Source organism: Eutrigla gurnardus, assembly GCF_963514095.1.
Source record: "Eutrigla gurnardus genome assembly, chromosome: 7".
NCBI lineage: Eukaryota > Metazoa > Chordata > Actinopteri > Perciformes > Triglidae > Eutrigla > Eutrigla gurnardus.
The window spans coordinates 10,759,127-10,780,815 of NC_139921.1; the positions used below are offsets into that span (position 1 = coordinate 10,759,127).

General features: G+C 40.0%; 1 long non-coding RNA gene across 1 annotated transcript; it reads right to left on the reverse strand.

Annotated features, from left to right (window-relative positions):
• Positions 1-1,267: 1,267 nt before the first annotated feature.
• Positions 1,268-4,130, reverse strand: LOC311015710. Its single transcript, XR_014597401.1, has 5 exons — positions 4,043-4,130; positions 2,729-2,826; positions 2,376-2,520; positions 1,646-1,766; positions 1,268-1,360 (listed from the first exon to the last, which is right to left on the reverse strand). It is a non-coding gene; the product is annotated as an uncharacterized lncRNA (long non-coding RNA).
• Between the last annotated feature and the right edge of the window lie 17,559 nt (positions 4,131-21,689).

Here is a 21,689-nt window from a genome sequence, read left to right on the forward strand (position 1 = left end):
AAATGATAATTAGAACATTAAAACATAATCTTCATGAAATGGTGATTTTGAGGAAAACTTGCAATGATGTAACAGAATATGTTTCATAAAATTCCCATATAAATATGTAATAATATAGCAGGGGTGGAGCCGAATAAACGTAAGGTGACAGCACAAACAGCAGGTTTTACTGAACATTTATTTTATATAAAGATTTTTAATTATCGGTTTTCGGTAAGTAGAATCATAACATGTAGGTCGGAGTTGGAGTCTCACTCTTTCCATTTTCCTTCTGTTGATTTGCCGACGTTTAATTGTTTCTCTGAAAAATGACCTAAGAAAAACTTTAATTTCAGCCCCTCTATTGCCTTAAATAGACGACAGGGTGACCCTAAATGACCCCCAAGCTGGGTAAAGCTTTCACTATCATATCTGTATGTACACACATCTCTAAACATGAACAATGCATAAACAACGCATCCTGACGAGAACCACTTTAATTAAAATTATTTTATTGTTGGAACAAAATACAGACCATTAATGACCTTACAGTAGATCCTGAATCGTCCTGCCGCCACATAGGAAGATTTGAATAGCCTAAGTTTGCTGCCAGCTTTTTGTGTGTAAAAACGATCGGTGAAAAATACAGTATATTCAATATAAAAAATGTAACATTATATGACAATAAAATACATCATCATTATAGGATCAAAGAATAATTATTATTCCTATTATTAACAACAATTATTATTATAGTAACAAAAGACTACAACTTTAACAAGATTTTTCACACCTCTATGGCACTTTCAAGTCTCTTCAGTGGTCAACACCTAATGTCAAATGTCAGACTTATACCCACCCTTCTCTGGGAAACAAGCAGAAATGCAAAGAAATAAATCCCTCTTTAGATTTTGCTTCGTATTATTTTGAGCACAGTGGATCAGACACGAGAGCAATAGCAACTGTCCAACTTTCTGCAGTAGGTGATTACTAGTAGTTTGAGAGGATCAGGATCGAACTAAAATTAACTGATTAAACACATCAGGTTTAGTCAAACAAAACAAATACGGTAGTTAAACTCTATCAAACCTGGAACCATATCGGATTGCAATTTCAAGGTTGGACTTAAATGCATCACTATCTTTCAGATGTGCTGTGGGGAATGTTATGGTGGTGCTGCATGCACTCACAACAGGGTAGCACACTGTGTGCTTTGGCATGCGTTCAAGACAAGTGTGATCAAAAAGGACTTTGATTTTGAAATTCTCCCTTTCTGAGACCAGCAGGTGTCTGTGAGCCTGCCCCGTCAGCCACTGCATCACTCGAGGAACCGAGAGAGGTGCTCCATTGTCTTCTTCATCAGGCTGACTGGTGTCCCCATCTAAGTTAAGCATAGTCAAATGCAAGAAAATGGTGAAAAAGTTTCATATTCAGTTTGATGGATGACATTGACATTGGTGCAGCTCAGTTGATTTGAAAGCAAAAGGTGATTTTAGGAAAATTACCAAAAGCGGCACTAGTAGAACAATCATAAATTGCACGGATTGACATGTGGCGTACCCAGACTCCCCACAATATCTGTGACTTGCATATGACCTTAAACCAGTTGCTGTAGACATGGAGTAGCTCTGCTACCAACATGTAAATATGTAATGCCAATACATACCCTCCAGCTCGAGAAGGAAATCTTGAAAGAAGTCCAGTATCTGCGTCTCTGTCCTTTGTTTTACTGAACCAGTCTCGCTCATCACTGGAGCCAGGCTGGAGATGATGTAATGTGAATCAACCTTGAAACAATAAAGTACATTGGGCTGGATATTTTGGATTGCATCTTAGAAGTCAAGACAGACAAGAACATAGCCAAAACCAATTATATTTAGCACACCAACCAGTATGAGACGTGATATTTAAGTGGGAATACAATCCTAAAATTTCACGCATTTCAGACAAACAAAAAGTCACTTGCTGTTAGATCACAAGTAAAATAGAGGGGTGAGGAAATAATGAACCACTTTAAACTGAACAGTAGAGTTATTATAGGTTGGAACCACCAATCAAAAAAAAAAAATCCCACCCCATTAATTGTCTAAGAGGGGGACTGAAATGGCTGTCTCTCAACTGAAGGTAACACAGAAAGCCAGCAAGTGTGGGGTGTGAGACCTACAGGATTTGGACTGGTTTTGGACTTCATGTTCATGTTACTATTTTATAAATGTGGATGCTATATGCAGATTTTTATTTAACTGTGTAAAGCACTTTTAATCACTTTGTGCTTAAAATGTGCTATTTAAATAAAGGTGCCTTGCCTTAGGCTCATGAGCAAGACACATGGTTTGAAAAGCATTCATGTGTTATATAGTTCTGTGTTTTATGAGCACCCATCTTGTTTATTTTACCTTGTCATCATCCCCAATCACGAAAAGATTCCGACATTCCTTGGGTTTCCTTTGCATGACTGACAGTAGTTGATAGAGTTCAAGGCCTTCTCGCAGTTGTTGAAGCATTGGTGTACGCTTCGTGGTGGCATGTAGCAAAACAGCTCTAACAAAAAGAAGATAGATATTGGACATAAACTTTAGTGCCTATCTTACTGCAGACTTTTTGAAAATATTGCTGAATCCCAGATTTGTGCGACAAACGATTGTACGCAAGGTTTAAGCACAGATTTGTGCGTAGACCATGGCTGGCTCACTGCACCTTGGTAAAAATCCATGAAACATTTGGTGAGCTATAGAAAAAATGCATATACCTTACTATGCTGTCTTTGTGCTCCAAGGTGATGGGGCCTGTATATCCACAGTTGAGGATTTCCTCAGTGTACTGTGTCATGTCAGTTGCATTTTCGATCTGAAAGCATATTTTCCAAACATAACTTCCAGAAAAAATATTTTTCAAACAATAATGGAAAGGATATGTGCTTGAGATTTCAACACACCTTTTCAATTAATGTGAACAACTCTGCATCATGCACATTTTCTTTTGTGATGTCCTTCAGTGTCCCGGTCACCAGATACTGGTAACACCACTCTTGAAGAAAGCGTGGAGGCGGTCCACCTTGGCCAAGGCTCACTGCAAATATTTCACCAGCAAATCTGGATATAAGAGGGGGAAATAAAAATGTGATGCTATGACAAAATAATGTATTGACCTCCCTGTTCATTCAGGCCATTACCATGGATATAATTTGTTTCCTCAATTATCTAAAAACTATGCTAGAGAAAGTTGCTTGTTGAAAATACTGCCATGTGAGTGTATTCCTCCAGCAACAAGAGTCAGTTTGCCATCTAGGCCAACATCCTCTGTTTACCCCATGTAGTGGCTGAAGGAATATAATTTCAATATGAAAGTGGATGTTTAGGCTAATTGTGACTAATTTATCAATCCATCCCAAAGATCGCATTCTTCAGACTAAAACCACCTTGTGAGATCACAGTGACCTTGACCTTTGAACTCCAAAATCTAATTAGTTCAGAGTCCAACTGGACCTTCTGGCCACATCATATTCTGCCAAGCTGAGATATCAAGTTACCAAGAGTAAGAAGTACTACACAAGTCCTTGCTTGTGTTGTAGGAACTCTCAATGTAAGTCGCTTTGGATAAAAGCGTCTGCTAAATGACATTATAACATTGTATCGTAACATTGTACTAAGCCGGATAAGACAAATACATAATGCCATCCAGCCATGGAAGCATAAAAACAAGGATGCAAGAGGTGAAAATATAAATTAATTCCTATGTACCCAAGTCCCTGTGACATACCAGCATCATGTCCAGGGGGTGCACTTGTACACCAAGGTGCCTCACATTACAGAATCAGGAGATAAGCTCCTGGCTCTGGCTGGAATGGCCAGGAGCCAATATTTGGAATGGCTACTTACTATGTACCCAAAGTGCCTTAAGATAAGATATGTAGAGGTGTACCATGAGCAATATCTTTTTAATATAGTCTATTCCTCTAGCAGTGAGTAGTTGTACAAACCATTATAGTATACACCATTGTGTAAACGCAAGTAAATAAGTAATACCATTGGTTAATATGAGAATATGAATAAGAGTAACAAACTTAAAATAGTTTTTGTCCAGGTCAGTGATGGAGTATTTTGGGATCTTCCCTTTCTCCCCCCCTTCAAAGAGGCGCATCTCTATCCCAGCAACCATCTCTGTGGACATAAACAAACCATAGAACAGCCTCAGTCATGGGGTTTTATTGATGATTTGGAAGTATTACACACTTGTGACTGGCTTACTACTTACCAGACAGGAACTCCTTCCTTAATGCCCCGGTGTCGATGCCAGCTTCTCCTATGAAGGTGATATTCAGTTTGTTCGCTGGGCCTCCAGTCTTCTGGCGCTGCCAAAGCTTTAGACCTCTCTCCAGCATGTTGTCCCTCGAGACACATATATCGAAGGTCTTCCCCCTCTCAACTTTTGAGTCAACCCAACGCAGAACATCTTCTTCACTGTTAAAATAAATTATTACATCTTAAAAATCTAAAGATATTTTGGCAGCAAAATGCAAGTTTCAAGATCCCTATTGTATTTTACCATGAGATGTCATCTATTGGATTTTGTGTTGGTTCTTGCAGATCATGGGGACTTTCAGGTCCAGCATCTAGGCTCCATACAGGACTATAACTAAGAATGGAAGTTACAATGACTTCCATCTAATCACAGCAAACTGAAAAATATGATGTTATTATATGCAAAGGACATACACCACTTCTGTGGTCTGTTTTAGCCTGTCGTATTAAATGTGCTATATAAAAAAATGTGACTTGACTTGACTTACCTTGCTCCACAGATACTGGCGTGGAACTCAATGTCCTGGATTGGGAAGTATTTGTTGCATATCGGGCATTTTGTCTTACTTTGCTAAATGGGAAGATGTATGGACAGGATTAGTTCCAATTTTTATAGAAACCCTCTCAGCATAAATGCTCATTTGATCATTTATGGTTTCACTCAAAATCAAGAGTAATACAAATATAAAATATTATATTATTATTATCACAATAAATATTATTCTGTCCTACATAGAACCACACCTTGTTCGATGGTGGCACTACATCTGAAGTGGCAGGAACAGAAGAATCAAGCTCCTCATCTTCTTGCTGAAAATGCAGCCAAACAACGTGTCAGATAACCAGATAACCCTCTGATTGACAGTTGTCAGTCATTTAACATTTAAACAGACCAAGAGTTATTTTATCTAAACAGTAAAATGAACTTTTTTTTAAACCAGGATTTCTTATAGTTATGGTTATTTTCACTCAGACTTTTGTGGATGCTTAATCAGACACTCGGCTTTGATATAATATATGTATTTTTAATATTTAAATTCATGTTTCCAGGGGCTTTAATTTATTATGACTAAACTTTATTTCCTCATGATGTTTCTATTTATCTTATGCCAATAACAGATATAGATGATAACAATTGGAGAAAAAAAAAAAAAAAGAATCCCCACCATTTCGATTTTGGGACAGTTTACATTCACTTCGAGATGGTTGAGACACTTTTTCAGTAATGTTCAGGGAAGCCGCGGTTTTGAAAAAGTTAGTCTGGAGGCCGGGTGGCAACATTCACCTTTAACTTGCATTAAGTGGAAAAATGTGACAAGAAAGGCATCTCACCTCTGAATAACAAAGAGTTGTCCTAGACATCCCTTCACAATCACCTTGCACATGAAGAGCTAGCATTTGCAATGGCATGACCATTTTGCACTGTGTGCATGTAGCCTTTGGCATGAGACTGAACTCTGGAGCATCCACTGGCAGTGGTGTCAGATCAATCTCCTCTTGGAGAGGCGCAATATATAACATAAACCTCCCTCCTGCGGAGGCGCTTCTGAGAACAGAGCCAGTGTATCCCTCTGACTCTAAGGCAACAGCGGTCATTCTCCTCCTTCCATGTCCACCTGCAAATTCAAGTTTTATGGGAATTAAAAGTAGTGCCAACCAAGTATATTAACATCAGTGTGTTGAGCATGGCATTCAGCCAGTGTAAGTTGACCCATTCATGGCATACTTGTAAGTGAAAAATGTTGACATGAGGAAAAGTATTATCGACTGTAATGATAATGAAATCAAGGACAAAAAGTTAAAACGTGCACAATCAGGTGTTCTGCATTATAATAATCTACAATGTCATGTGTCAGTAAAAATATATTTGATTTTTTGATTTTTAGATATGAGCCTCTATGACATCTCTTCTTGAGTTAAGCTCTAACATTATTCACTAAATTTGCGATATCTCCTTGAGGCAAGTTTGGTTATCACATTATGATCACTGTACACATGGATGTGCCCGCTTAAAACAAAAACAGTCAAGTCAGTATTTTTGAACAGCTTATTTTTGGGAAACTCTGGAAACTCCTTTTGAACCCGGAAAAGCCTTGTGTAGTGCAGGGCTCCACACTATTTAAAGATTCTATTCAAATAGCCTTATGTTAATCTAATGTCTTATTTAACATACCAGCTGCTTTGTATAGAAGCCATCCTCCTTCAAGACTTGCCATTTTCGGGTAGGTGCTCATCAGTAAAGTGGACAACTACATTAATAAAGACAGAATATTTCAGGAAGGGATATCTGTAAAAATCGATCATGGAGAAGGCAATGATAGAGGAGGTAGGGGGAGATAAAGAAATATACTACTCGTCACCTCTTCATGGCTTAAGTCTTTAGTGATCGAGAGAGTCCTCTTCCCCAGCCCTGCCTGTAGTAGCTCCAGTTCATCTTGTGTGGTCGGGGTTGTTCCTGCTTTGTCACTCAGTAAGAAAAAAGCCATGTCAAATCCTTTCCATGGTTTTTGTTTCTTGCCTCTGTGTTTGTCTGCAGATTTTCTTTTGAAAATTCCAGGGAATGATCTGCAAAAAAGTTAAAACATGTGAGACCCCTGTTTGTAAAATATGTTTGTAATATTTTACAAAAAGGGTCAGTAAAAAAATATAATCTGCATGGGATGGCTATGTCATCCCACAAATCACCACAAAACATCTCATAAATCCCCTACAACCCGCATGGCTGACATGAAAAATAAATGCACTACTGCTGGCTGGCTACACTACCTGGACATCTCATTTTGTACAGTTGAAGGAGGAGACATGTCCTGACTCCCCTGCCTGGGTTCTTCTATTGTGCGATTGAGCACTGAGAGAAAAGTCTGCGCAGCGGCAGTGGCTGCCTGCTGGTCATACTGGGATGAGAGATTAGAGCCCAAGTTAACCATTGTTACCAACAACAACACCATCAATCACTTTAGATGAAGCAGGTAGAGTCTAAAAAGACTAATAATTTATTTATTTAAAAAAAAAGATTAAAAAGTGTGAATCCAGTCAATAGCAAGTGGAGTGTAACCTGAGTATGTGATAATCGCCTTGCCATGAAGACATGCAAAAGAGGTGATGTGTAGTATCGGTCTTTCTAAATGGGAGGGAGGAAAGATGGCTGTGGTGAAAATGGTTATGACCTGCAATACACCAGACACACATACAAAGAGCAATAATGTTTGAATCCGAGGTCCTCTTCAGCAACCATAAATAAAATCCACCCATCCATAGTAAAAAAAAACTATATGACACTACTAAGCAGTTATAATTGAGAGTGCAGCAATAGCCTACAAGGTCAAGCAACAACTTTCAAAAATAGGACAGTGGTGTTTACTGTGTCTCAAATTGTATTTTGAAGTGATAGTAAGGCTTTTTAAAGTGTACTTGTATGAGATAGTCAGTGCATTACCTGCGGTAGTAGTAGTACGACCCCAAAATGGAGGATCAGCAGCAGGACAAGGGACAAAACTTGTTTTGCTGCAGACAGAGACACGAGACAACTTAATTTCAGCTACTTAAGGCTTTAGCTAGTTAGCTACTTTAAAAAAAATAAAATAAATAAAAAATATCTGGCTAAGTGTACACTATTTAGCATTAATGCCATTATGCTTAACGGTTACACTTACAAGCCATCAAAATTGATGGCTTGTATAGTAACTAGTAAAATAACTATATGACACTACTGAGCAGTTATAATTGAGAGTGCAGCAATACCCGTATCGATATCAATACTGCTTATACTTTAAGCTAGTAACTACTTGGACACTATGTCTGACAATAAGCATCACTTTATTGAACTGCCAGATTTGCATATAGTTGTGCGTTAGGCTACTGATAAATAATGCCTGACACAGCTAGTTAGCGCACCGAGCAACAGAATATACATACTGGACGGCATATGTATGTCCCGCTCTCAAAATAAAAGCATCTGCCTCTGTGTCTGTGAGCGATTGACTGCCTGTATGTGTGGTGGTGGGGAGACCACTACCCGTGAGCGAGAGAGAGAGCGGGATAGTCAAATAGCTGTAATCCTGTGGGCTCTGTGCGAAGCTAGACTCAGGCTCTGCATGACCTGTTGCTGCTAAACAGGCAGCGCTGCGGGCAACAGTTGGCCTGTAGACTGTTGTGTGACCACTAATGACGTTACTTATTATAACGTAACATAGCACTAGCACATAGCAAGCCTCTGTACTTAAGTGAAATAAACAATTCATTCAGCGTGCAGGGCCATCGGCTAACGTTATCAGCTAGCCGTTAGCCGCTAGCGCACCCCGCTAGCCTGCCTGACAATATGACGGCGTTGGATATCCAGCACCATCACACAAATTAGTCAACGTGAACTAAGTTAGCATGCTTTATGTTTAATCGAAAATGTTTTTTTTGCATTCAAAAACTTTTTTTCTATGATTGAAAACGTTTTTTTTTTATTGAAGTGCTTTTTTTATTGAAAATATTTTTTTTTTGTTTGAAGCAACTTCTTTTTTGATTGAATTATAAAGACACAAATGTCCTACCCATAATATGGCCCAAACACAAAACAACATTACTTCAATCAAAAAAGTTGCTTCAAACAAAAAAAACTTCACTTCTATCAAAGAAAACATTTTCAATCAAAGAAAAACAGTGTTCAAATGCATTTTTTTGAGTCTCAAAAATATTTTTGCATTCAAACACTTTTTTTCTTTGATTGAAAAGGGTTTTTTTGATTGAAAATATATATTTTGATTGAAGACACAAATCTACCTCCATACATAACAGTGTTGGGACCTAACCGTTAGGACTACACAATGCGGCCTACAAAGTCTACACAATGCGGCCAGACAAAGGGACAAAGGAGATAAAAAAACTACAACCACCATTTTAGTGTCACCTCCACCTGGAGATCTGACGTCACACAACGGGTGCCCTATTGGCTGACAACTGCATGGGACTCCAGGGGGTCCCCCGGACCAGCCGTGAGCTATAAATCCCGGCGCCACCAGATCCCTCTCTCTCTCCAAAGTAACTCGCGTTACACCAGGAGGTGAAGATTACGTCTGCAGCGTTTCCCTTTGTCCTAGGCCGCAGTCTTTCCCCCAAACTCGCTGGACGAGCAACAGACTGTTTTACCCCTCTTTTTCTCTACTCGTTTTATTTTTCTTTTGTTTATCATTTTGGATCCCGAGGAGACCACCGCGACAGCGCGACTCTCCCGTTCCCCGCGGTAAGAAGAAAAACTTTCTTCGTCCCAGCTGCCAGCAGAACGGATAACTCGACCCGTCTTTGTCTGAAATCAGCTGACTAAATCGCCGAGCCCCGCGATTGTTCATCATTTCCCTGCAGAAGGAAGAATAAACGGTTTTCTTCAACCAATTGGATCCGGCGCTGAACGAGCGCCCACGGACTACCGTCCGTTGCCGGCGTCAAGGAACGCCATCACCGCACGGGACGAAACCCTCACATCGACGCATCTCACATCGCTGATCGTGTACCCACGCAGCTGGGTTGATTTCTGTAACAGTGTTGTCGACTAACCTTCGCCATATTCGCGAGCTCAGAGAGCCTCTACTATCAGTTAAAAGACCGGTCTCGCGGAATAAACGCCAGTTCATTCACGCGAGCCCGTGTGATAGTGGCACGGCTTCTAAGCCTCAGAATATCGCTCGCGCATTCTCTCTCTCTTTGTTTGTGTCCCGCTAACACACACACACACATACACGCCGCACACACATGTCCTAAGCCAGCTGTTCCCGGCGGACGCTAGGGACATAGCTACATCTGGTGGCTACATAGGCTATCTCTCTCTCTCTCTCTCTCGCTACTCCATCGGACGTCAGTGGCTCCGCCCCTGAACGCTGCGAGGAATAGCTCCACCTCTCTCTCTCTCTCGCTACCCCATCGGACGTCAGTGGCTCCGCCCCTGAACGCTTGAGGAATAGCTCCATCTGGTGGCCGCACATAGCCATTTCTCCCTCTCTCTCTCGAAACACACACGCGCACACACACGCACGCACGCACATGCACACACTCCACGTGTGTCTCTCCCTTTGTTTAGCTTTGTGTGTTAGGTAGTTAGGTAATAAGGCTTTGTTAATTGCAGTGTTATTGATTGTGATCATTATTACTGATTCTAATAAATCTTATTATGTTATAACTAGCGGTCTCTTGTGCTTGTTGTGTATATGTCACTGGATAACAGCAGGTTGTGAAGGCTAGTGCTTGAATTTCACGCCTTTTTAATTGTTAGATTGTTTTTATGCTTCCATGCCAATGATCACGATGATTGGCATGTGAGTATAAAACCTTTATTTTGAGACTGAATACAGTTTTAGGTTATCTTTTCCCTGGTCCCAGGGTGGTGCCCCGTTTATTCATGATTATATCATGATAATATATTAAATATAATTATTAATACCGATAATCATATTGATATTGATAGTTAACTGTTGATAACCAAATCTGCTCCTGCTACAAACCCAACAACAGTTAAAGCTGGGGTATGTAATGTTGGAAAGCTAGCAAGAGAGCTAGCAAGATTTGAAAATAGCACCTCCTCCTGCCTCCTCTAAATTCCCCCCCCTCCCCCGTCAGTGAGTCCGTCCAAGCTGATTCTTCCGGCATCAGCGAGACGTGAAGGCTGTGCACTTCGGTGCGAGGGGCGCAGATTGGTTGTTTGTTTTCTCAGTCCCACGGCGGCCACAGAGCTCTGTTTAATTCCGTTCCTTTTCCTGATGACATAATGTACTGATCCTTCTGAAATTAGACGGGCCATTTCACCCAGTATAACAAAAAGTGCTTCTGAACCGGATTTCATACCCCAATCTTTATGTCTTCTGAATAACATATTCTCCATTTATTTACAAAGGTGTTAAGTTAAGAGACCTTACATTTAGCAGACCCAGGGCCCGTTTCACAAAGCGGGTTCAACAAACTCTGAACCTAACCCTGAACTCTGAGATGACCAACTCTGAGATGGGCAACTCTGAGTTTTCGGTTTCAGAACAGCGGTTTTGAATTAGTTCAGTCAACTCTGAGTATGTAAATTTGTGTAAAAGTTACGCGCGTGCCTGCCGACTCTACAAAGCCATCATCAATGGAGCTCCGATACTACGATTCACCATGGCAACCGGGAGAGCGTTATTAGATTTTACTGAGTGTTTATGTAGAAAACGAGCTCATCCTGAGAAAGCGGAGCAACGTAACTGCAGCAAAGTAGAGATAGTTGGCGTGGCAGACAATTACTGCCCGATCTAATGTGTATCACTGAATGAAACAGTCGATTGATCTAAAGGTAATAAGTCTTTATTTTCAGCCTTGCAGAGCGCCACTGTGGTGTAATAACGCCGCCCACTGACAGGCGACAGGGGTTCAACTCCCGTAGTTCACAAAGTAGCGCAATGAATAAATTATCATTTTCATTGGGTGTAATCCCCCCAGGCACAGAAAGAAAGTGGCTTCAGTTGAAAATTAAGCATAAGAATATTGCGCAAATACGTTGACTAAGGCATATGATTTTAATCATATTTCGCATATTAAACAGTAAATATAAGCAGGTATTTCAACACAGGAATGTACTTAAACATTTCATAAATCTCCCGTTCGCAAAAACGCTAGCTCTGCAAAGAATCTGGTTGCGAATTATGTCCGCGATATGAAATGTTGAAAATGTCGGAGAATATTATTTAGATAATATCTAATGTGATTGGAAGGAAAGGTAATCAAAATTCTCTCATTTAGTTAATCTGTATTGTCTGTAATTGATTTGAAGTTATCTATATGGTCTGTTGTGCCAGTCGTGTCTAATGATGCTGATATCTGTTTGATGTTACTGACTGTTGAATTGAGCTACTCACCTACTGTACTGACAGCAAATCCCACGGACTTCATATGTGTTGTCATTAATACTTAATGGTTGATTGATTTTCAAATCATCTGTTGGTGTGTGGTTAAAAAGGAATGCAACACAGTTTTATTGCATAAGGCCTTCTCATGTGTAGTGAGTAATCACGAAAAACAACCAGCAGGTGTCGCCCCGTGAGAACCTCCTGATCAATAGGTTTGGTGAAACTCATTTTGCTCAAATAGAAATGTGGCTATATTGAGAGCTAGACAGAAAAAAATACATCTATAGATATCGATAGATATTTTTGCAGGGACAGTGAGCATCATATGAAGTGTCAACTATTACACAGTAGATCTGTTTGCAACATCTCATTCAGATAGTAGCCTATCAGCTGTGATCATGTGGAGTCACTTGATAACTGGCAAAACATATTTCTGTCATTCTGCATACAGGTTAGAGATTCATTCTTCCTGATATGGTCTAATTAAAAAAAGAAAACAGTTAGTCTTCATGTCTACTCAAAATTCAGTGAAGAAATTATATCTTGGCATGTATAAAATAAAATATCTGTACATTTGCTTGTGTTTCAACATACAACTGACACACATTCAGACAGTTTAGAATTTATTTCAAACAGAAACATTGTACCTCTGCAGATCAAACAGATGAATGCCTATTTGATTACTGGACTTTATAATGCTGCATCACGGCTGGCAGCCTGTTATCTTCAAATCTTCATATTTCAAACAGATCACTCATCATATAGATCACTTAAAATCAATTACAGACAACAATACAGATTAACTAAATGAAATGAAAGACAGAGCGTTCATCTGATATGAGAAACATTGTCATTGTAGGTCATAGAATAATTATGTGCGGCACCTCTCAATAACAGCATAATAATAAAAAATTATTAAATATGATAAACAGCATCATGGCTGACAGTTGTACACGTATGATCAGTTAGCTATCTATCTATATATCCATCTATCTATCTGTCCGTCTGTCTATATCTATCTTAGTGTTGACATTGCACTGTCTGAAGGCAAAGAGGTAGTACTTTTATTTTGAAGAGTATAGCGCAAACATAGCCAATCAGAAGCAAGGGGGCACAGAGGACCAAGGTACGTTTTATCAGTCTGTTTTGTGGGAATAATTGACACAAGCAGAAACCAGAAACGAGCCGTTTTTTCTCGTTTTTGGGCAAAAACCGAAAATCTGAATTTCAGCTCATTTTCTTGTTTTTTGGTTCCTACTTACAAAACGAATTTACCACTCATTATTTTGTTTCCGTCGGTGGGAGGGTCCTCTGATTGACTAGTGTGCTTCCTTGCCCTGTGCTCTTCAAAATAAAAGTTTTTCCGTTTGATAATGTCGACAAAAATATTTCTGTATTGTAGACACTAGCAGACACAGAGGTCCCTAACACCCACAGTCAAGACTGACCCGGCTTCAAATAAAAATAATAGTATTCATAATCATTTGAAAATTAGAACTTATGAAGTTATGATGACTTCAGGGCAGTTGATGTTTAGCCACAAGGTGGCGCAGTTGTTACATGAAGAGAAGACCTCGGGGCTTTACTACGAAGAAGGCTCAACATCTCCAGGCTCTGTGTTCATAATCCGGCTCAACAAAACCTAAAGTCCCGGTCAGAGTTAACTGTATCACGACGGTGGTCATTGTCCGGCTCTGAGCTTTTTGCTCTGTGCGCGTTCACAGCTGCTGAGAGCTGTGAGAGCCGAGGAATAGGAGTGATCACAACCAAATATGAAAAGAGATGAGGCTAGTTTTTAATTTCTGACAGCTGAACATTGCGCATCTGTTAACCTTTATCCATTTACAGTAAACAAATCAAAATGAAAGATATTTTATATTGTTTTCATATTATTATTTAGGTACTGACGGTGGTTACAGAATATATTTTTATTTACATATTATTATTTACTGACGTTGATTACAGAATGCGAGTGTGTTATATTGAAAGCCAGGCTGGGTGTGCCTATGAATACAATATAGGCTACAGTGAGTTTTTTTAAGGTGCTGTACAAGCAAATCATACTGTCTACTCTGTACAATGACTAAGAGTGTAGCAGGCTACTGTACACTATAAACAAATGATTTTGCTCTTTGCTCATGGCAGTTGTGACAGACATTTTTGTTTACATGTCAGCAGGCAAGCTTCACTCATTCCAGGCATGTATTATGCTTTGTCCTATAACCTACTTAATTGTATCACTTGGAACATGTTATGAAATGGATATATAGTATCAGTGGCGTGCACAGGTAGACACTAGGTGGTGCTAAAGCACCTGCCCTTGCCCTCTGGACCAAGCAAGTGCCCTTTTGAAAGTTCGTTTTTTTCACACAAAGAAACACGAGACAATCCGGTCAATTTTCAAAATAAAAGCAGTGTGAACGCGCCTCAGTTGCCAAGCTGCAACTTGCATTTATTTGTCTCTGTTGTGAAGTAGCCGGTCTCAACGCCACACAGCTGGGTATAAATTATCGGCTGCTCACAAGCTAGACGCTACCCAAAATCAGTAATAGATATGACATGATGATGACCACCAGTAGAGTTTGTCATTGGTATCCTACAGCATGTGAATCTATCTGTATACTTACTTAAGATGAATATTTAGTAGGCTATTGTGTAGGTTTACATTAGGCTAGGCCTACATAATTAACACTTGCAGTAATGTATTTGCTAAATGACAAACAGGCAATACCCAATTGCCTGCAGAAAAAGTAGCCCTGTGCCTTGTTGAAATATTTTTTCAACAAGGCACAGGGCTACTTTTTACTCTTTTTATTTACCAATTGCAGCATAATGCCTAGAAAGGAGAGGATAAGAAGGGAAAAAGAAAGGGAGCTACAGCAGACAGCCCAGGGGAACAGCTCTGTGGGAAATAAAACAAAAGCATATAACGTTCAACATGTGCCTGTAATGTTTATTTATTTTTTAAATCTCACACTGCTATAATAAGGCAGCCGTCAGTTCTACATGCCGCATAAAGTGCCCTTATTTTTCACTGAGCACCTGCCCCCCAAAATGTCTGTGCACGCCACTGTATAGTATAGAAATTTGCTCATAACAGGCCGGCTGGAATACAAAGCAAACTTACCTCTCTCAAATGCACATTCATGGAAGTCTTGTATTGTCATCCCAGGACAAAACACAAACAATGCAGTAATGTAATAATATACCTCTTTAAATGCACAACAATGTGTCATGCAGAGAGTTATTAAATGTTTTTATTATTTAATTACACAGATACCACATGGCAGGTGCTATTTTCTCATCCATAGGCTACTCTAAGTACAGCAATGTGAGGGTTTCATACATGTTGGTTGGATCACTCTTCAGTAGAGAATGCTTTCCTGAAATTAGTGAGTGAGTAGAGCATACTTTCCCTGGAAGTACAGACTAAAAAAGGGTTAGGGGAAAATCCTAGAGGAAACACTGCATATATTTTGGAGAGGGGGGTCGAGTATGTGTCCTGTAAGTGTAAACAGTGAGTTACTTTTATCTGAGGAGCACACGTCATAATTGTGAAGGGTTTTTCAGTTGAGCTTCACTGACTGCACAGTGTGCAAATTTGTTTCATTTAAATTTTTTATTTGGCAGGGACACATTATTTTTTGTACCAGATAATGGCTAGAGAAGCTTAGTTATTTTCATACATAGTCCCTGGGTGTGCCACTCACAATGACACACCACCTGTACAGTGAGAAGCAACTGTTGCCTGATGTGCTATTAAAAAAGTTGATTAAAAAAGTTGATTAAGAGTTGGGCCTATGAGCATGATTTGTGACACCACAGTTTAGAAGCCAGTCCTGGTCCAAGATTTAATGTTCAGAAGTGTGATGTGTAAACCTGATGTGTACAATACAAAAGTACAATGACTTTTACCAAAGTCGTTTTTTACACAGGTACTTTTACTTCTACTCAAGTAAAGAATCTGGCTACTCTGACCAGAGCACTTGGCTCCCAGAATGCAGTTCTGTTAGTGACTGCCAATATCTCTAAAAACAGACTGGGCGGTAGAACCTTCAGATACTGGGCTCCTTTACTGTGGAACCAGCTCTCTCCATGGGTCAGAGAGGCAGACACTCTAACTACATTTAAGTAGAGAGACCCCCCCTCTCCTCTCCTTACCTCTCGCACCTTGTAGTTTGGCCTTGGCATCTCGCACTCTCTCTGTTTCCACAGATTCTCCACAGCTCCATCCCTCTGCACCAACCGCCGCCTGCATCGCCCCCCTTCCCCCCGCTGTTAAACTGGCCTGCCCTCCCTGTTCACGACCAAGTCTGCCACCCACTACTCCCATTAAGCTGGCCTGCTCTCCCTGCCTTTCCTGCCCACCAGAAGTTACCTTCGTCAGCTCCTGTCAACCATTTCCATGTTTTTCCATATTCTCTGTTGTAAACTGTTTTCTTGTCCGTATACAACATCTATTGCACGTCTGCCTGTCCTGGGTGAGGGATCCCTCCTCTGTTGCTCACCCTGATGTTTCTCCAATTTTTCCCCAGTTAAAAGGGTTTTCCTGGGAGTTTTTCCACAGTGGATGTGAGGGTTTAAGGGAACAGGATGTTGTTATGATGCTCATGCTATGTAAAGCCCTTTGAGACAAACTGTTTGTAAAAACAGGCTATACAAATAAAATGGCCTTGCCTAACCCACTTGGACTGTGATTCATATTCATGCTACTAGTTTGATCATTGACTGACTACATGAATAGTTACACAGAGGAGATTCTTCAAGTCTTATAGTCATACGGTAAAAAAAGCAAAGAGAGATTTTGCAGCAGTAGCACACTTTTACTTTCACATTCTGAACTGGGTTTGTCACTTGAGACCTAATGCAGCGTCTCCATAACACTCCTGTCTAACATCTACAGGTACTTTACAAAGTGATACTAAGCTGTCAAAACAACACATTGACAAGGCAACATTAAAACATCATAAAAACATGTCAAATTTCATGTCATGTCAGGTCATGTCAGGTCACGTCATGTCAAACAAACTACCATACAGGAAGCTACACTCTTAGAAATAAAAGTGCTAAGTAGAACCATATAAGGTTCTTCGGCTTGTCCTCATAGGAGAACCCATTTTGGCTCCAGATAGAACCTTTTATAAAGGTTCCACCTGGAACCCTTTTGGAAGGTTCTACCGAGAACCCCACATAAAGGGTTATACCTAGAACTGTGTGTGTAAGGTTCCACCCAGAACCCCCCATGAGAGGTTCTACAAAGAACCCACGCAGGGAGTTCCACTAAGAACCCTTTCAAATTTCAAGGGTTTCATCTAGAACCTGCACAGGGAGTTCCACTAAGAACCCTTTCATTTTTCAAGGGTTACGTCTAGAACCCACACAGGGAGTTCCACTAAGAACCCTTTCATTTTTCAAGGGTTTTATCTAGAACCCACAAAGCGAGTTCCACTAAGAACCCTTTCGTATTTCAAGGGTTTCATCTAGAACCCACACAAGGAGTTCCCTTTCATATTTCAAGGGTTTTATCTAGATCCCACACAGGGAGTTCCACTAAGAACCCTTTCGTTTTTCAAGGGTTTCATCTAGAACCTACAAAAGGAGTTCCACCAAGAACCCTTTCATGTTTCAAGGGTTTCATCTAGACCTCACACAGGGGGTTCTAAAAACATCCCTTTTCAAAGGTTTTCACAAATATCTGTCTTGTCCTCTGAGGGTTCTATAAAGAACCATATTGTATTCTACAGATCAGTTTAGTTCATATTATATTGTGGTCATTTATCATGTTGACATTGAACAAACATTCAAAACATTTTAATGAGAAAAACATTTATTTAAAGATAGTCCAACAGAACAGGCTGTGTAGGTCCCAGGGGAGAACAGGTCAAAAGTCAGCATTGGTCCAGTGGAATCAGCAACATGACAGGCCAGACACATCATGCTGTCCTCAGTCGTGGATTTGTGTAATCTCCAGCAACGGTGACATGGCAGAAAGGGGAGACAAAAAAAGAGTTTGAGTTCCATCAATCCAAGGTGCACTTACTTTGCCTTATTGTAAGCTATCTACAAACAATAAAATAATGCGTGGTCCAATGAAAGGAATCAGAGTACATACTGTATGTAGTTATCGTGACAGTGGAACATAATCATGAGAAAGTGAGGGAACCCCACAAAGTTTTCACATTGATTTAAATAATGTTAAAATACTTTTCCGTGTTATGTAACAAGTACTCAAAATGTTACGTATTATAACAATAATGGAAATCTCAGCAAAACCCTCTTTTTCAAGCCAATGGCACACTTCGGCTTTCGTCCAAGCCGTGTAAGTCATTTCTACAAGAAAACAAACAAAAAAGCAAACGAACAAAACATAACAAGAAACAAATGCTTAGTCCACCTTTCACCATAAAAGTCCTCAGCGAGGGTCGAGCATGCTGAAATAAGATATTATATTTAGCTCACCTTGATTCTCTGAAGTTTCTTCTGTTCTTCTTTGTTCTGTTCTGTTCGCAGTAATCACTATTGGTATGTCACACCTGGTTTGTAGAGGGTGAAGACCAGACCATATGGTGCAATCCATGGGGCAACAAGATCTTAACTCACACATGACAGCAGCCATTGTGCCAGCTCACAGGCCCAACACACCAAACCTCGCCCTTTCCCCTGGGAGATCAAGGTTCAATTCCTGGCATCAACAAACCCTGATGCAGTAGCCCCAAAGTCAGCATTACAATATGATTTTTTTTTTTAACATCAGTTAAGGCTTGGCCTCAGTAGGCATTAACATGGTCACTCTGCATCAACCAGGCCTTGAACTCACAACTTCAGCCTGATGACTGTATATCTAGATCACGTGACTTGTAACAAACTTTCAAAAGCCTTTGTCCAGTGAGTAGTATAGCTCACTTAGATGCCCCAGAAAGAGGGGTTATGTCCTTGCTGTAGGGACCCAGGGTTCAATTCCCCTCGCTGCTTCTTTGCTGTGTGTCATTTCCTCCTGAAGAAGGGAGTAGTGTAACTAAACTTTAAATAATAAACACAATAATAGCTGCTGCGCATCAATGGGTCGGGTCCAGACTATTTTTGGCAACTTTAGGCAATTCTGAGCAACAAACAGGAGAATAGGAAGGCAAGACAGTTGCAATTCTGATATGTTTTTGTCAAACATCATCTACCATGACTCTAAAATTTGTTTCACAAAGACTACAAGGTATTTTGATGTATTACCATTATCACCCTTGCTGGGGCTTGAACCCACATCGTCTGGCACCAAGAACCAGCTCCTAGCCAACTGGGCTAATTGACTGGAAATGCAATCAGCAGGGTATGATATCTGTCAACATGGGAATTGAACCTGTGACCTAAAAGCAGACGTCACACATTGTACAGACAGAGCTAAACATGGGAATTGAACCTGTGACCTAAAAGCAGACGTCACACATTGTACAGACAGAGCTAAACACATGATCAGCTCTCTGTCTGACCACTGACATGAAGGAGCTGTCAACCTGGCTGTGTGAGTGAGTGTAGTGAGTCAAAGGAGTCCCTGATCTACACATTCTGCTGGATAGCTCAGAGGGTAATGGTACAGACTTTAGATTTGGAGGGTGGGGGTTAAAATCCCAGTCACAGCTAATCTTTGCCTGGGTCAACAAGATTTGCTGATGAAGGTCTTGCTTTCTTATAATTAATGGTTGTGAAAATAAATTGGTAACAGAACCAGAATCAGTTTCATTATTTGTATGTCTGATCAGAATGTGTAAGGTAATAGACTAGTATGGTGGACCTGATGACTCAATGCAGCTAGCTGGTTAGCTCAGTCACTAATGCCAGTGACTTTAGACTGGGTGGCAGGTGTTCAAATCCCAAGATTGGCAATTATGTTACAGTTTCATCAACAGGATCTGGAGAAGAAGAAAAAAACTGTTATCAGGAAGTATGTCCCTGGTGACACAGGATCTTATACCCATGCTTTCAACAATCCCTGAAGAACTCTTTCTTCCAAAAACGGTTCTCTGGATCAAAATAGTTCTTACTGGAACCCTTTTAAAACCCTTTATTCAGGAAAGGGGTTTTAAAGGGTTCTCTCGATCAAAATGGTTCTTACTAAAACCATTAGTCGTACCAAGAACCCTTGAAAAACCCTTTCTTCGGGAAAGGGTTTTTCAGAAGCAAATGGTTCCAGGTAGAACCTCAGCCCTTGTCGAAGAACCCTATTGGAACCCTTATTTCTAAGAGTGTAGCCTAGTCTTCTTTACGGAAGGGAACTCAAGCTGGCCAGTGCTGCAGAGAGTCCAGCTACCTCTGTATATATGGGCAGGTCATCCCTGCACTTGAGGCAATGATCTGACGTCTTCTTCCATTCTTCTACGCAGACTTTACACCCCACCAGGGTCCGACAGCAGGATGAAAACATCCGCTGAGTCATTGTAGCTAAAAAAAAAAGGACATGTCAATTTTAAATATTGATATTGGTTTGAGATTGGAACTTTAGAAAAAGAAACTGGCAATTTAGAAAAAGATTACTTAAGGTAGTTTTAATGAATAATCATTAGTAGAAGTTAGAACTCTCCCATTACACTGGGAACAGAAATGAGTCAGACTATTGAGAAGCAGCTTCTGCCAAGGCAACAAATGTTGATGTCTATTTGGCATAATTTATATTTTGCTTTAACAAAATATATGCATATGGAGCCAAAGACGTCCTTTACAGGGTTACAGCACATTTACTTTGCACTTTTGAATACATTTCAGAGCCTGAACTTTACAGGCTCTGTACTTATGCAAGTACAAGTTTAGAAGTTGAATTGGTATCTCTATTTTTACCCAAGTATTATTTTTTACACAAGTATCTGTACTTCAACTTAATTATTGAAAGTGTACTTTTGCCACCCGTGAAGTTAACACACAGTAAAGTGTGATTACTGATGACCATTCAAATTTGAAAAGGTCATATAGGTTGTTACGTTCCAACAGAAAAAGACCAAGGGTTCTGGTTGAACAGAATAGAGTTTTTTAAAGCAATATTTCTTGAAAAAAATGTCTGGATTCTCGACTATCACTGTATTATTGCCTGAAATCATTTCTGTTTTCAAGTGTTTTTTCATTTTTCTAAATCCTTAATTGTCACTTAAAGACAAATAGTCAAAATTAAATAATTTTCGAAACAATTGCTCAAACACTAATTGTAATACTACATCTGATTACTTCTGTGTTACACTGAGCAATATTCAAACATGCAGAATGGAAACAGTACCTCTGCAAATCAAACAGATGAATGCCTGTTTGAATTCAGGCCAAACTGCTGACAAATCACGGCTGACGGTCACTAAGTCAGTTATCTTCTTGGTAACTTCATCCAGCCCTTGGGATGCGTCCAGCAGTACCTCCACATTGTCCCTCGGCATTTGGACATGGTCATTTCTGTATTTGGCACATTTTGCATATAGTTAGCAGATCAAGAAATTGCAGCCATTTGAGAAATAATTATATGAGGAATTTAGTTGTATGCACAGATAGGTATTAGCAAATAAAAAGTCCCTGAATAAATGATAGCATGATG